We start from the raw sequence: 14,383 nt of genomic DNA, 5'->3' as shown, positions 1-14,383 counted from the left end.
TTAAAACAACAACAGAAAGTTATCTTACAGAGTTTCTGGGGGTCAGAAATTTGGGAGTGGGTAGTTTCATGAGGCTGCGGTCACTGGAAGCTTCGCTGGAATGGAAGGTGTTTCCAAGTGGCTCATTCACATGGCTGGAAGTGTGTGCTGGCCGTTGGCGGGAGGCCTCATTTCTTCATCTCCTGGGCCTCTCCACAGGGCTGCCTGAGAGTCCTCATGACAAGGAAGCTGGCTTACCCCAGTGTGAGCAATCCAAAAATCCAAGGTGGAAACTTTATAACCTCACCTCAGAAGTCTCGCGCTGTCACCTCCATTGTACCACGTTAGTCACACAGACCAGCCCTGATTCAATGTGAGAATGCTAGGAGGTTAGGTCATATGGGGCTATCTTGGAAGGCGAGTGCCACAAATATGAATATTCATTCATAAATTCAGAAAATATCAACTAGTGCCTACTATATGCCAGATACTGTTCTAGACAGAGGCTACCATCGCTGAACACAACAGACACATCCCTGCCCCCATGGCGCTTACATTCTAATGACACCTCACTGTACATCTACTTGAGACAATTTAGAAAATGCTGCTTCACAGGGATCTAGGAGAATAAGTGAGAATTGTGACTATAGAATGATAAATGCTAAGATGGGGAAACGTACAACTGGGGCTCCTGACCTAGGGGCTTGGGAGGTGGCCGGGGATGGCTTCCTGGCAGAAGTAACATGTAGAGTTAGCCAAGCAAAGGAGGAGAGGGGAGGGGAAAGTGTTGTAGGCAGACAGTACAGCATATATAATGCCCCAAAGCTTGATATAGTTGGAGAACCAAAAGAAATTAAGTATGGCAGGAGCACTTTGTGTGTGTGTGTGTGTGTGTGTGTGTGTGTGTGTGTGTGTGTGTGTGTGAGAGAGAGAGAGAGCGAGAGAGAGAGAGAGAGAGAGAGGAAGAGATGGAGGGGACAAGAGGTGAAGGATGAGGCTAGATTTGGGGATTGGCCGTGGGAGGGTAGGGACAGGGAAGAGTCAGTGATAGTGTCCATGTTCTGGTTTGGGCAGCTCATGGGTGGAGGAGAAAGACAGCGTCAATTACAGCGATAGGGAGTGTAGAAGGAGAGGAGTGAGAGAGGTTGAGATTGGTTATAAGCCCCAGAGTTCAGTTTTGTTCATACTGAGTATGAACTGCCTTTGGGGTGGCCATGAACTTGTTACAGGTTAGTGATTCTGAAACTACTTTACTCGTATACCAGTACTGAACAAATAAGTAAATTAATTGTAGCTGATAGGAGACACATTTCTCTAAGAGGGGTGTGGTCGGTTGGGACAGTGGTGGTGGGGAGGCTAGAATGAACCCTGTGGTGCTAGATTCTTACAAACTCATGTTCAATTTATACATATATATGTTCACATGACATCACAGAACTATGTCGTAGATCTATATAGATATCTTGACATAGAGATCTAGAAATCTCTATATAGATTTATAATCCATAGTATCTATATGATAAGTGTATATGAGTATGTATGCACACACGGATAGATACAGAAATGAATATAGATGTGATGTCATATATGGGTTAGTACATATACGTTTATTTGCTAGCTTTGTCCGTCTGCAAAGAGGGCCTAAATGAAACGACACCCCATTAGCCACAAGCATACTTAGTATCCAGATCTTAGTTTCTAATACATTTCCAATACCTTGTAAAGTGGCTAATTCTGACCTGGGGCAGGGAACAGACAAGATGATCCTGGAACAACTTGTAGTGCCAGAGAGTAAGAAAGTGCTAAAAAAAAAAGGGGGAAGGGTGGGGAGGTATAGCAAAAGGACACAGGAGCCAACCTGAAAGAGCTCCCAATGGCCAAATCTAAAACAATTTGAGCAATATAATAAGGATAATATTGGATTATAACTCCAAGAGTAAAATATTAATAAATCGTTATGAATCCATATTGATATAAATTAATGATCAAATAAATAGCTAAATGGGGAGAAGAGACAAATCTTTATTGCAGAAGAATTCTAATTATTAAACATAGAAGAAATGAAGGAAATAGAAAATCACCATTAGATTATCACAATTGCTATAGGCAAGATCCACTTACGAATGCCAAAGCAGTAGATAAAACTTTAAGGAAAAACAGGATATTTGCAAAGTCTTCAGGTATCTGCCCCCAAAATACAGTAATTACTGTGGTGGTTTTAATACACTGTCACAAATTCTTTGATACCCCATCCTCCAGGAGGTGGAGCTTAATTCCACTTGCCTTGAGGATTCTCTGGACTTGGTGACTTGTTTCTAACAAATAGAATATGGAAAGGGAAAAACTGCAACTTTACAGTAGAGAAACCTCACAAACACCACCCTAACCAAGTGGTCAAGGTGAATATCGCCAGCAGTAAGTCATGTTGATATCACATGTCCCCTGGTATGCTGCCATGAGAAGGGCACATCATTTCTGTGTTACCCTTCCCCCAAGTCCATAACCTCAGTCTATTCATGAGAAAACGCCAGACACCCTGAATTCAGGGACATTCTATTATACAAAATACCTAACCACAAGTCTTAAAGAGTGTTGAGATTTAAATTTTTGTTATGTGGGAAAACACGAGCATATTTATGTATTAACAGGAAGTAGCCAGCAAGGGAGAGAGCTGAAGCTCTGCTGGGGTGGGCAACCCACTCTAAAGCTTTGTGATCTGTGACTTTTGGAGACAGTCCCTGTGTCTACGGCGCACAGAACTAGGCTAGGAGAGGTACAGCCCTGAGTCCGTTTGGCACTTTAGATGCAGAGTTTTCACTGGTCAATAATTCTCCTTGTCTTCCTCCCTGCCCTTCATCCAGGCAGTTGCTTGTCCAGGCTGGGGAATCTGGAGAAGAGAGATCTGCTTCCTTCCCAGTGGGCCCTGTCTCGCCCTCAAGTCCTCCTAGCTGTGCCCCGGGGAAGGTGGCTGCCCCTCCTGCAGGACTGCCCAGGCTGCAGGCAGCGGTAACAAGGTGGAGGGTGGGCTGCGCCGGTGAGAGGAGGGGGGTGCGGAGGCTGGTCTGAGGCAGTGAGAAGAGCCCCTTAGGAAAGTTATAAAAAGAAATGCCCCTGTCCCAGTTCGAACTTCACATCCATTCCCTCTTTTACATTTTCTCAGACCACCCTTTGAAGACTGACTCCTCCTTCTTAGGATCATCAGTCATTGGGCCCTGAATCATCATAGATTTGCCTGCTAATTGTATTTTTAGGGAGCTGTTCCTGTCTTCTCTACTCGACTGTAAAGTCCAAAAGAGCAGAGACAGCGTTTATAACTCTTGGTACCTCCCTGTGCAGTGAGTACTAAAAGCTGCCATTGTTGTGATGTGTATTAGGGGAATACTTTACATGCTTCAACTCTAAATTTGCTGCAACCCTAAAGGGAGAGAGGGAGAGATTTATTAACAGCAGCAGCAGCAGCAGGACAGAAGACTTGAGTGTTATTTGCTCCAGCTACCTGACAAGCCCTTTACATATTGTCATCTCATTTAATCCTCTCCCAGTGATCCTGGGAAGTTGGTCCCATTACTATCCCCACCTCATAAATCAGGAAACTGAAGCACAGAAGGCTTAAGGAATGTCTAGAGTCACAAAACTCACCAGGACAGAGCTGGAGTTTGAAAGCCTATCTCCTAACTCCAGGTCCAGTGATCTTTTCCACAATATCGCAGCCGATTTCTTATCACATGGGTGGAATCAGATTAAAAGTAAACATGCAGGGCAGCCTTCAAATGAGGCAACCAGACAGCCCAGAGATTGAAATTCAGACTTTTAATCAAAGGTCCTGGGGTTCATGCTCCCATTTGGATGCTGTTTAATATAGTAGTTAAATGAATGGGATTGGATTGGCCCAAGCAGTGCCTAAGATCCCTTTCAGTTCTGACACTCCAGGAGTTGATGTTACAAAAGGACAGCGTGCAGTGGAGCCTGTAGAGGGGTAACCTCCCACTGGGAGGGCACAGATATAATACAGGCTGTGCGAGTCCCACCCCAGCCCCACCTCAAAGGGTGGAGTGGGGCAGGGGAATGGGCTGGATGCATGTAGAATGAGGGGCAGAATTTGTTTTTAGCCCCCACTGGCCCCCTTTCCCTACTCCATTCTTTAGGTCCTTTAAGGATGTTGCCTAGCCTCAGAGAAGAGTCTACTTTGTCTCTTGTCCCCATGGTGGCAAAGAGCACAGGAAGAGAGATGGCCAAGCCCTGGCCTGGCCTCGTACCAGCTACCCCTAGCCCTGGGCTGTGGAGATGAAGCCATATTACTTAGATTCAACCAGGTGTTGAAATTCTTTCTTATTTCCATCATGAGTGATGAAATAGAGCATGAAAGACTTTTTCCAAGGCAGAGTAGATAAGTTTCAATTTCATTTTGTGCTGTTTTTATATTATTTTCTCCATCCTGAAAATGTGAACACTTCCTAACTTAGTACCCCATTGGCTGCTGCCCATAGTCTTGCCTGGTTTTAGAGTTTCCCAATTTGGGTAGATCTGACTACACTTTATTTTCTGTCTCCATTAAGATTCCTCTTTGTAGGTTGGGTGTGGTGGCTCACGCCTGTAATCCTAGCACTCTGGGAGGCCGAGGTGGGAGGATAGCTTGAGGTCAGGAGTTCAAGACCAGCTTGAGCAAGAGCGAGACCCCGTCTCTACTAAAATAATAGAAAGAAATGATCTGGACAGCTAAAAATATATAGAAAAAATTAGCCGGGCATAGTGGCACATGCCTGTAGTCCCAGCTACTTGGGAGGCTGAGGCAGAAGGATTGCTTGAGCCCAGGAGTTTGAGGTTGCTGTGAGCTAGGCTGACGCCATGGCACTCTAGCCCTGGGCCACAGAGTGAGACTCTGTCACAAAAAAAAAAAAAAGAATTTATTACGTATTAAGTACTAAGCAATGGTACGTAATGGGAATACCAAGATCAATAAGGTATGATTCCTGTCCTCAAGGGGTTCACACTTAAATTACTAACTGGTGACTTGATGCGTTCATTTCATTGGCAAGGTACTTTAATAATTTCAGTCTTGCCTATTGCTGTGTACCAAACTACCTCAACTTCCTGGCTTAAAACAACGATGATTTACTTTTCCTCATGATTTCCTGGTTTACCCTGGTGGTTCTTCTGCTGGTCTCCCCTGGGCCCACTCATTTGGCTGCATTCAGCAGGTGGTTCAGCTGGTTGGTCCTAGATGGCCTCACTCCCACGTCTGAGGCCTCATCTGGGTCAGCTGGAATGGCTGAGATGACTTTGCTTCTCTCTGACCAAGTGGCGTCTTTCTGCACGGGGTCTCATCCTCCTTCAAGCTACCCTGGGCTCCTCTACATGAGGGCAGAGCATTCCAAGAGGGTCAAAACCAAAGCCGCAAGACGTCTTGGGGTCTTGGCTCAATGTTGCAAATGCTGCTCCCATTGTATCCTATTGGTCAACACAAGTCATAAGGCCAGGCCAGAATGGGGAGGGGGAGAAACAGAATCCATCTCTGATGGGGGGAGCAGCAATGCTGCATTGCAAAGGGTGTGCAGACGGGGATAGGGGAAATTTGTGGCCATGTTTTGCAGTCTACCATAGTTGCTAACATAAAATTAGATTGCATATAAACATCAGGTTTACTAGTTTTTTATTTAAAAATGGGGAGATTTGGCAAGAAGCTGCTGGCGCTCAGTAATTGCTGGTTATTTAGAGATTTGACATTCCATCTCTAGCTCATCATAGTCCCTACCACTTTTTAAAGATGAGAGAATTGGGATTCTAAGAGCTAGGACTGTAAACACCAGAGCCTATGCCTTTAAACACTATATTCAACAGCCATCACCAAATGAGCTCCGTGGATAATTATATTGGAAAACCACTGCTGGAGAGTTACTGAAAATGTGTGAGTAAGCTCATGCCACAGAGAAAGTGGTGCTTTTCTTAACTGGGGGTCTGATTCAGAGTTGAAGGGGGTGGGGGAGGTAGACTGTCTGGTGGCTGGCAGACCAGTTCGAAGGTTGTTTCAGTAGCCTGGGCAAGGGTGGTGTCTGTAGCATCTTAACCAAACACACCTTGGAAGATAAGGACACACTCATGGGTCAGAGAAGAAGTGGTGAAAAAGCCAATTGTGCAAAACACTAATCTAAGTGTGCCACTTCCCTCTTAGAAACTTTGTGGGCTCCTTACTGCTTGTACCTGTGAGTTTCAGTGTTAATACTGTTCAATGTTCTATTTTAAAAAAAAGAGGACTCAAATGTAAACTATGAACTTTAGTTGTTAACAATCTGTCAATTTGGGGTCATCCATGGTAACAAAAGCATGACATCAGTGCAGGATGTTGATAGTGAGGGAGGCTGTGCATGTGTGGGTACAGGAGGCATATGGGAAGTCTGTACTTTCCACTCAACTTTGCTGTAAGCCTAAAACTGCTCTAAAATAAATTCTAGGCCGGGCGCTGTGGCTCACGCCTGTAATCCTAGCCCTCTGGGAGGCCGAGGCGGGTGGATTGCTCGAGGTCAGGAGTTCGAGACCAGCCTGAGCGAGACCCCGTCTCTACTAAAAATAGAAATAAAAATTATCTGGACAACTAAAAATATATATAGAAAAAATTAGCCGGGCATGGTGGTGCATGCCTGTAGTCCCAGCTACTTGGGAGGCTGAGGCAGGAGGATTGCTTAAGCCCAGGAGTTTGAGGTTGCTGTGAGCTAGGCTGACGCCACGGCACTCACTCTAGCCCGGGCAACAAAGTGAGATTCTGTCTCAAAAAAATAAATTAAAAAAAATAATAATAAAATAAAATAAATTCTATATATAGAAAAGAAAGGGGGAAGAAGGGTGGTTTCTGAGGTAAGTTTAGGAAAGACAGGTAAATAAAGCTGATTTTTTTTTTTAGACTACTGGATTTACAGGATTACTCTTCCTTCATAACAATACAATTACAATGAAATAATTATGCAATTATTATTTGTTCAACTCCACACACAGACTCCATGAGAGCAGGGACCATGATCACTGATGTATCCCCAGTGCCTACAGCAGCTTGGCACATGGTGGACATTCAACACATATTGGTTGAAGGAAGGAAAAAAAAATCAACTTAAAGGACTTGGTGATTGATTGGATGAGAGAGGTTGTGGGGCCTTAGCTGCAGAGTGGCTTTGATTAATCACACACTTGCTAGAGACCCCTGCAGAGCTCCTCACTGCCTATCCAGCTCTGCATGACCTGTGATGGCCTCTGACCTCTGGAGCCCCCATTGGACCAGCTTTCCCCCTCACCCTGCCCTCAGTGGCTTCTAGGAACATACCCCACATCCACTGTGCTCACTGTGCCCCCCTTCAGACTTCTAGCCTCCTGGAAGCTACTCCCTTCCAGGCAGCCTCAAATCCCTGGCCCAGCTCCCACAGAGCTGTGAAACATTGTTGCTCTTGGTTTTTTGCATCCAATCACCCAAAGTGCACTAGTGTCTCATGGTAGCAAACATGGGTAAGGGCGGGAGGGTCCTCTGGTGTCCGTGGGCAGTCACTGGGTAGATCCTCATGAACCTGACCCCAGGGCTTGTTCTAGGAAGGACTAGAAATACGCTAGGACTGAGCAAGGCAGAAATCGGGGGCAGACTCTCTTTGCCAGCTCAAGCCAAGATAAACAGTAATTCTAAAGTCCTAGGGATGGTGTTTGTTTCAGAAATGAGTCTCAGGGAGAGGTGGGAACAGCACACTTATGTCAGCTCAACATTCTTAACGACAGAAAGCAGAATTTCCTCCCTAGGTTTTGGCACATTTGTGTATCAACAGGTTCCCTTCCTCTTGTTAATATTAAAAAATTATAAAGGCAGCACCTGCTTATTTTAAAATATCTTAAAAAATGTAAAGGACTCTGAAGCAGGAAGTGGAAGTCTCCTCATTTTAAAATCACGCCATATGTCTGTCTGGTCTTGTAGCCTGTGTCCCTGTGTTCCTCACTTCCCATCTACCTCATTATTTTTATTGGCCACATAAGTTTCCACAGTACGGGTGCACCATCATTCTGCAGAGCAGTCTAAGCATGCATAGCCTTTAATGCATGTTCTGCTTCTAGGAATTTGCCCTGCACAAACACCTGCACTAGCGAGAAAGACTGTGTGTACACAAATGGTTACAGGATTGTTTGCCAATAGCGAAACACTGGAGACTGTCTGTTAATTTGCTATATCATTAAAGACAGACAGGGAGCCAACCACTTAGATATGAGAAACTCTGACTTTGAGGACTCTGTAGGGGAAACAAAAGGCCATTATTAAATAGTGGACATGTGTTTTCCATTAATAAAACTTTTTCTTTTGGGGGGACAAACAGGGAGGTATCAGGCACCTGTCCTATCAACTGGACTTCTGAGCTCTAAACAAATAGGAAGGACACTCCTGACAGTAGCTTTTGTTTCTTTCTTTTTTTTTTTTTTTTTAATTAAAGACAGAGAAGTTAACATGATATTCTGCATTTTGCTTGCAACTTTTGGTACAAAAAAATAGAAATATCAAACTAAATTATATATTTAAAAAATTGGTAAGTACCACAAACACCCTAAAATCCAGAAAAATAACATGGTGTTTTTAAACAATTTAATTAACTGCCTGACATGCAGTTTGTGTGACCTCTACCTGTGTGTGACATCCCAGTTGAGGTGGCACAGTGGGCCGTAGGAATATTTCTGGAAGCCATTTCTGCACAGGGCTGGCAAGCAATAACTTAACTCTGCATGGAAGTTACTGCAAACCACATGAATACATCCCACTAAACCTACAATTAATGTGTCTCTAACCTATCCTTCCCTTAGCTAGGTCCCCAAAATGCCCATGGCTCTTCCAATGTCACCTGACATGAGAGGAAGTGTAACAGAGGGTACGTTGAAAGAGAAAGGCCCAGTGGTCTTAAACAACTGCTGTTAAAATATATTTTGCAAATTTTATAAAAACACAGGACTGTGTGAACACACTGCTGGGGCCCCTACTGGGATCTGGGCGGCAGCTTGCGCAAGAGAGGGGCCTTGAAGCTTGGCTGTCTCAGCGACAGTGCACCTATGCCTTTGGTGTGGGTGCTGGGTGGGGGACAGGGCAGCCAGCAGCAGAACAGTCCCCTCCGGCTCTCCTTCCTTGTATAATACTTGGCTTAATCAGGCTCACCTTTATATGTCTTGGAGATAGTTCCACAGTAGGACAAACAGGTGCCTAATTCCACCCCCACCTTTTGTTGAATGATAGTATTCCATTGTCTGAACATCCACGTTTAGATCATTTCCAATCTGCCATAACAAAAGCTGCAAAGAATATCCTTGTTCAGATGCATCTTTAGCATTTGTGAGACTCTATCTGTAAAATGAATTCTTAAAAGTTCAACTGCTGGGTCACACTGATACAGAAATAAAAAATCCCTTTAGACAAAAAACCTCTCCCCTTGGGCCCCATGTAACCGGTAAACTGCTGCCACTCTTGCTTCTGTAAACCGCTTGCAGCAGCTTCCTGCTATGACTAGATAGCACAGAAAGAAATTCTATAGAAACGCCATACCAGGAATTAAGGTTGTTCAAAACCCTGCCCCCGCTAACCACATTGTAACTGTGCCCTACACTCTCCCTAAGAAAAAAACGAAATCTATAAAAGACTGCTACACTTTCTGTTTGGGGCTCAGAATTTGGTGGCCAGGCCCCTCTGAGCCTGCCTGTGTAATAAACTTGCTTTTTTGCACCCTTTAAGTGCCACTTGGTTTGTTCTCAGCCAACTCTGCTGTAACATTTTGGTTTCCCTGACTGGGAAACCCGATTGTGCTGGCCCTTTGATGCCACTGGCTCAGGATGAGACACCGGCTGACCAGCCCCAACGACTGGGAGAGCAAGGCGTGCCTCCATATCCCGCTTGTGGATAATTTCCTCTTCACTCTGAGGGGCTCTGCCTACCGCTGAGCCCTGAACCTGCCTGGACCAGGTGAGGTGCAGACAACCAGGCAGAAGGCAACGGATACAGTAAGGTCCCGGGACCCTACTTCAGTGAGTCAGGCCCGTCCCAGCGGACAGAAGAGGAGCTTGATCACCTCCTACAGGTAGAGGTTTCCCAGGGAGGGAATGTAATAACCTCTTTGTGTGTTTGTGTGCGAGTGTGAAAGGTTCCCCGGCCTGTGGCTACCGAACTTGACTGGGTCCTCACCTGCGTCTCTGTGGCAGTGGAGGCGCTTACCAAGGCATAATGGTGACTCACTCCCCTGAAGGGAAATGACCCGGGGATTTATACGGAAGCACCTTGGCCAAGATATGCCTAATTCCCCACCAGGGGAGCAGCCAAGCGGACAACTGAAAGAATCTCCACCCTTGTGCGACTCACCAGTCCATCATGGGAGGGCAGGAGTCAAAACCCACAGTTCTCAGGTGTATGCTAAAAAATTTTAAGAAGGGATTCTCCAGCGATTATGAAGTTAAAATAACTCCTAGCCACCTCCGTACGCTCTGTGAAATTGAGTGGCCCTCCTTTGGATTTGGGTGGCCAGATACTGGCACACTTGATGTCCAAATGGTTCAGGCAGTTTGGAATCTAGTCACAGGTACTCCAGGCATCCCGTGCAGTTCCCGTATATTGATTCCTGGCTAGAATAGTCCAGACTCTGTCTCTTTGGGTTCAGTTCTGCGTAGAAAAGGCTCAGAGTCAGATCCTCTTCGCTCAGAAGCCAAAGAAGGTCCCCAGCGTTAAGACTATCTACCAGGGACCCCGGAGAATGACCTAATTCTGCCTCCCCCATACGATCCTGCTGACCCAACACCAGGGCCGCCACCAACAGCCTTGGACACTCCATCACCATCGGACCCGCTGCACTGCATGCTAGTGGAACCTACCAGGGGGACCCCGGAAGCCCACCATCTACCCTCTGCCCAAAATCCAATTCTGGCCCTCCAGCGGCTGGTCTGCTGCAATTCTCCTTCAATGGTGACAACGGATCCAGCTTCACGGCAGAAATTGCACAATCCTTGGCTAAAATGTTAGAAATCAAGTAGAAACTTCATATCGCATACAGGCCACAAAGCTCAGGGACAGTAGAGCACATAAACCGAACCCTCAAAACCACCCTCGCAAAATTGTGTCAGGAAACACAACTACCCTGGACAGATTTACTCAGTTTAGCACTCCTCAGAGTCAAATGCACCCCAGGACCAGCAGGGTACTCACCCTTTAAAATTCTATATGAGACCCCCCCCATATTAAGAGAATCAAAGGGAATATTAGACAGATGGGGGAAAGAAATCTACATACACAGCTTATTTCATTATCCAAGGCCCTAAACCAGATTAACCACACTGTTCTAAAAAAAAAAACTCCCATAGCCTCAGGACTCCTGGTCCATCTCCACCAGCCTGAAGACTTAGTCTGGGTTAAAGACTGGAAAAAGACACCCTTAGACTCCTGGACAGCACAGCAAAACCCAGAAAATCCACTGAAGATTCACCTACGTCGGAAACCCACCCAGACTACACCACCAAAGACTGTGCCAGCCAAAGAAACAGACTGGCTCTCAACATTGCAGCTTTACTCTTTGGACTGTTGGCCCTACTTTTGGGCATCGGACTTTATACAGTGATCCCTAAAGACTGAACAGTGGGAGGGAAATAATCTTTACTGTATTGTACTGGGCCATAGCAGGATGTTTCTTCTACTTCTGACACTAACTCTGACCCCCGCAGTAGAGGGCGGGCCCGAACCCCCAGGCCACTCTCGAGTCAGGGGCTACGCAGGGCCTGCCTTTATCTCCCAGACTTACATGCCCGCAAAGTGCTACATCAGAGCCGCTCTGTGTACTTATAGGAACAAACTCTATTGGACCAGGCAAATCATTAGCCCAAATAAATTCACTAGCTGAGGTGCCCTTACAAAATCGCCAGGCCTTGGATCTTCTCACTGCAAAAAAGGGGGGAACTTGCATCTTTCTGGGAGAAGAATGTGTTATTATGTAAATCAATGAGGAATAATAACTACAAAAATTAAAGAGTTAAAAAAAAAAAAGAATAGAAAAGAGAAACCAAGAGTCAAAACAGTCATGGGGTTTCAACCTCGGGCCATGGGTTACATGGTTATTGCCACTGGCAGGACCCATCATAATTTTACTCCTCTTAATCACCTTAGGCCCCCCCAATTTTTAACCTCATCACCAGGTTCATACAAAACAGTTTCACAAGCCATGGCCCGAATCATGATTATACAGAAATATCATGATGCTTTATAGAAAGAATTTTATAATAGGCATCAAAGGGGGGAAATGATAGAGAAGTAAAAAATCCCTTTAGACAAAAAACCTCTCCCCTTGGGCCCCATGTAACCGCTAAACTAACTGCTGCCACTCTTGTTTCTGTAAACTGCTTGCAGCAGCTTCCTGCTATGAATGCATAGCACAGAAAGAAATACTATAGAAACCCCATACCAGGAATTAAGGTTGTTCAAAACCCTGCCCCCGCTAACCACATTGTAACTATGCCCTACACTCTCCCTAAGAAAAAAACGAAACCTATAAGAGACTGCTACATGTTCTGTTTGGGGCTCAGAATTTGGTGGCGAGGCCCCTTTGAGCCTGCCTGTGTAATAAACATGGTTTTCTGCACCCTGTAAGTACCACTCGGTTTGTTCTCGGTCAACCCTGCTGTAACAACACAGAGTATGTCTAGTTAAAATTTTGACAGATATTGTCAATTTGCTGTCCTTGGAGGTTGTAAGAGCATGAGAGCAGAGCATGAGACTGGGCCAGACTGTGTTAGCAAACATTGCTGATTTTTCCACTCTGTTGGTAAAAAATGGTATCTTGCTGTAGTTTTAATTTGCATTTCTCTTATTAAGAGTGAAGTGGAGCATGGTTTTATATTTTAAGAACCATGTACTGTTCCTTTTTTGTGGACTGTTTATATCCTTTGTCCCTTTTTCTGTTGGGTTAGTCTTTTTCTTATTGATTTGTAAGAGCTGTTTAAATATTAAGGAAATTAGCCCTTGGTCTGTGATATAATTGGCAAATATATTTTCCCAGCTTTTCATTTGTCTATTGACTTATGGTGTTTATGTCCCCATGAGAAAAAAATTCTATATTTGTGTAACTAAATGTACTAAATAATTTTAAATGACTTCTGACATGATGTCATTCTTAGAAAGGCCCGCCTCTCCCACAGATAATAATACAAAAACTCTCCCATGGTTTGTTGTAGTACTTTTCTGATTTAATTTTTAGTATTAATGTATTTGATCCTTTTGGAATTTGTTTTGGTGTGTGGTGTTAGGTGTATATATATTTTATTTTATTTTATCTCAGAAGGTCACCCCATTTTCCCAAGATCATTGATTGAAAAATACATCTTATTTCCACTGATTGAAAGACTATCTTTGTCATATACTAAATTTCAGTGGATAGTTGGTCTTATTTTCTAGATTTTTAGTCTGTTCCATTGAACAGTTTGTCTATTCACACGTCAGTTGCTCACAGTAGCTTTAAAACATGTTTTGATTTTGGACCTCTAGCCTTCAGAACTATGGGAGAATAAATTTCTGTTATGTTAAACCACACTTCAGACTAGGAACTGATACAGTGATAGAGCTGGGATTTGAACCCAAGTCTTTTACTCTAAGCCCTGTGTTCTGAATAGGAGTAAGAGATATTCACTTCTGTTCCTAAGAGAGTGTTTGTGAGGGGAAGAGGAGGCGAATTGGTGTAATTCAATTTCCTTGGGCCTCACCATCCTGTGGCGGGGTTAAGAGATGAAGGAGCATGCTGAATATTCTTTGTGTACTCTTAACCCTTCTCCACCCTGCCCTGTGCCCAACAGGCTGACCTCAAAGGACTGCCTCACCCCACTGCCTTGCCACCTGGCTTCTGGCTGGGTTTGGCCAATGCCAGGCATCCGTGGGAAAGAGGAATGCTGAGCTGCAGGCTGTCAGCCTCCTTACCTAGGCCCACAGCTCCTGTCCTGGGGCCTTGTCCTACAGCTCCAGCTCTTGCCCAGTGGTTGTCTGCAGTAACCACTTTTCTCTTTCCCCTTTCAGGCCTACTGGTGGTAACAGCTTCCCACTGATACTAGCCCCAGAATACTGCACTCCTGTTGGTTTTCCTTAACCTGCCCACAGCCCCATAATAGATCCACTCTTTAAACTTCCTTCAGTCATCACTTCTGGGAGCACCATGTGTTTTCTACTGAGATCTTCACCGTGCTGGGGGGCCTACGACGTGGAGTGACATACAGAGCAGCGGCTCCGGTTTGCTTGGCTCTTGATTGCACTTGCTTATTTGAAACCACCTAAGTCCTGACTGTTCTTTGTGCCTCTGGGGAGGCACTTATGCTCTGATGGGAGCCCTCCAGGAATGAAAGCTGCTCAGGGACTGTGGCATAATCAGGGAAAAGCCTGTCTGCCCTC

This window comes from Lemur catta, chromosome 1 (genome assembly GCF_020740605.2).
Source record: "Lemur catta isolate mLemCat1 chromosome 1, mLemCat1.pri, whole genome shotgun sequence".
NCBI classification, from domain to species: domain Eukaryota; kingdom Metazoa; phylum Chordata; class Mammalia; order Primates; family Lemuridae; genus Lemur; species Lemur catta.
This window is presented reverse-complemented; position numbering follows the sequence as displayed.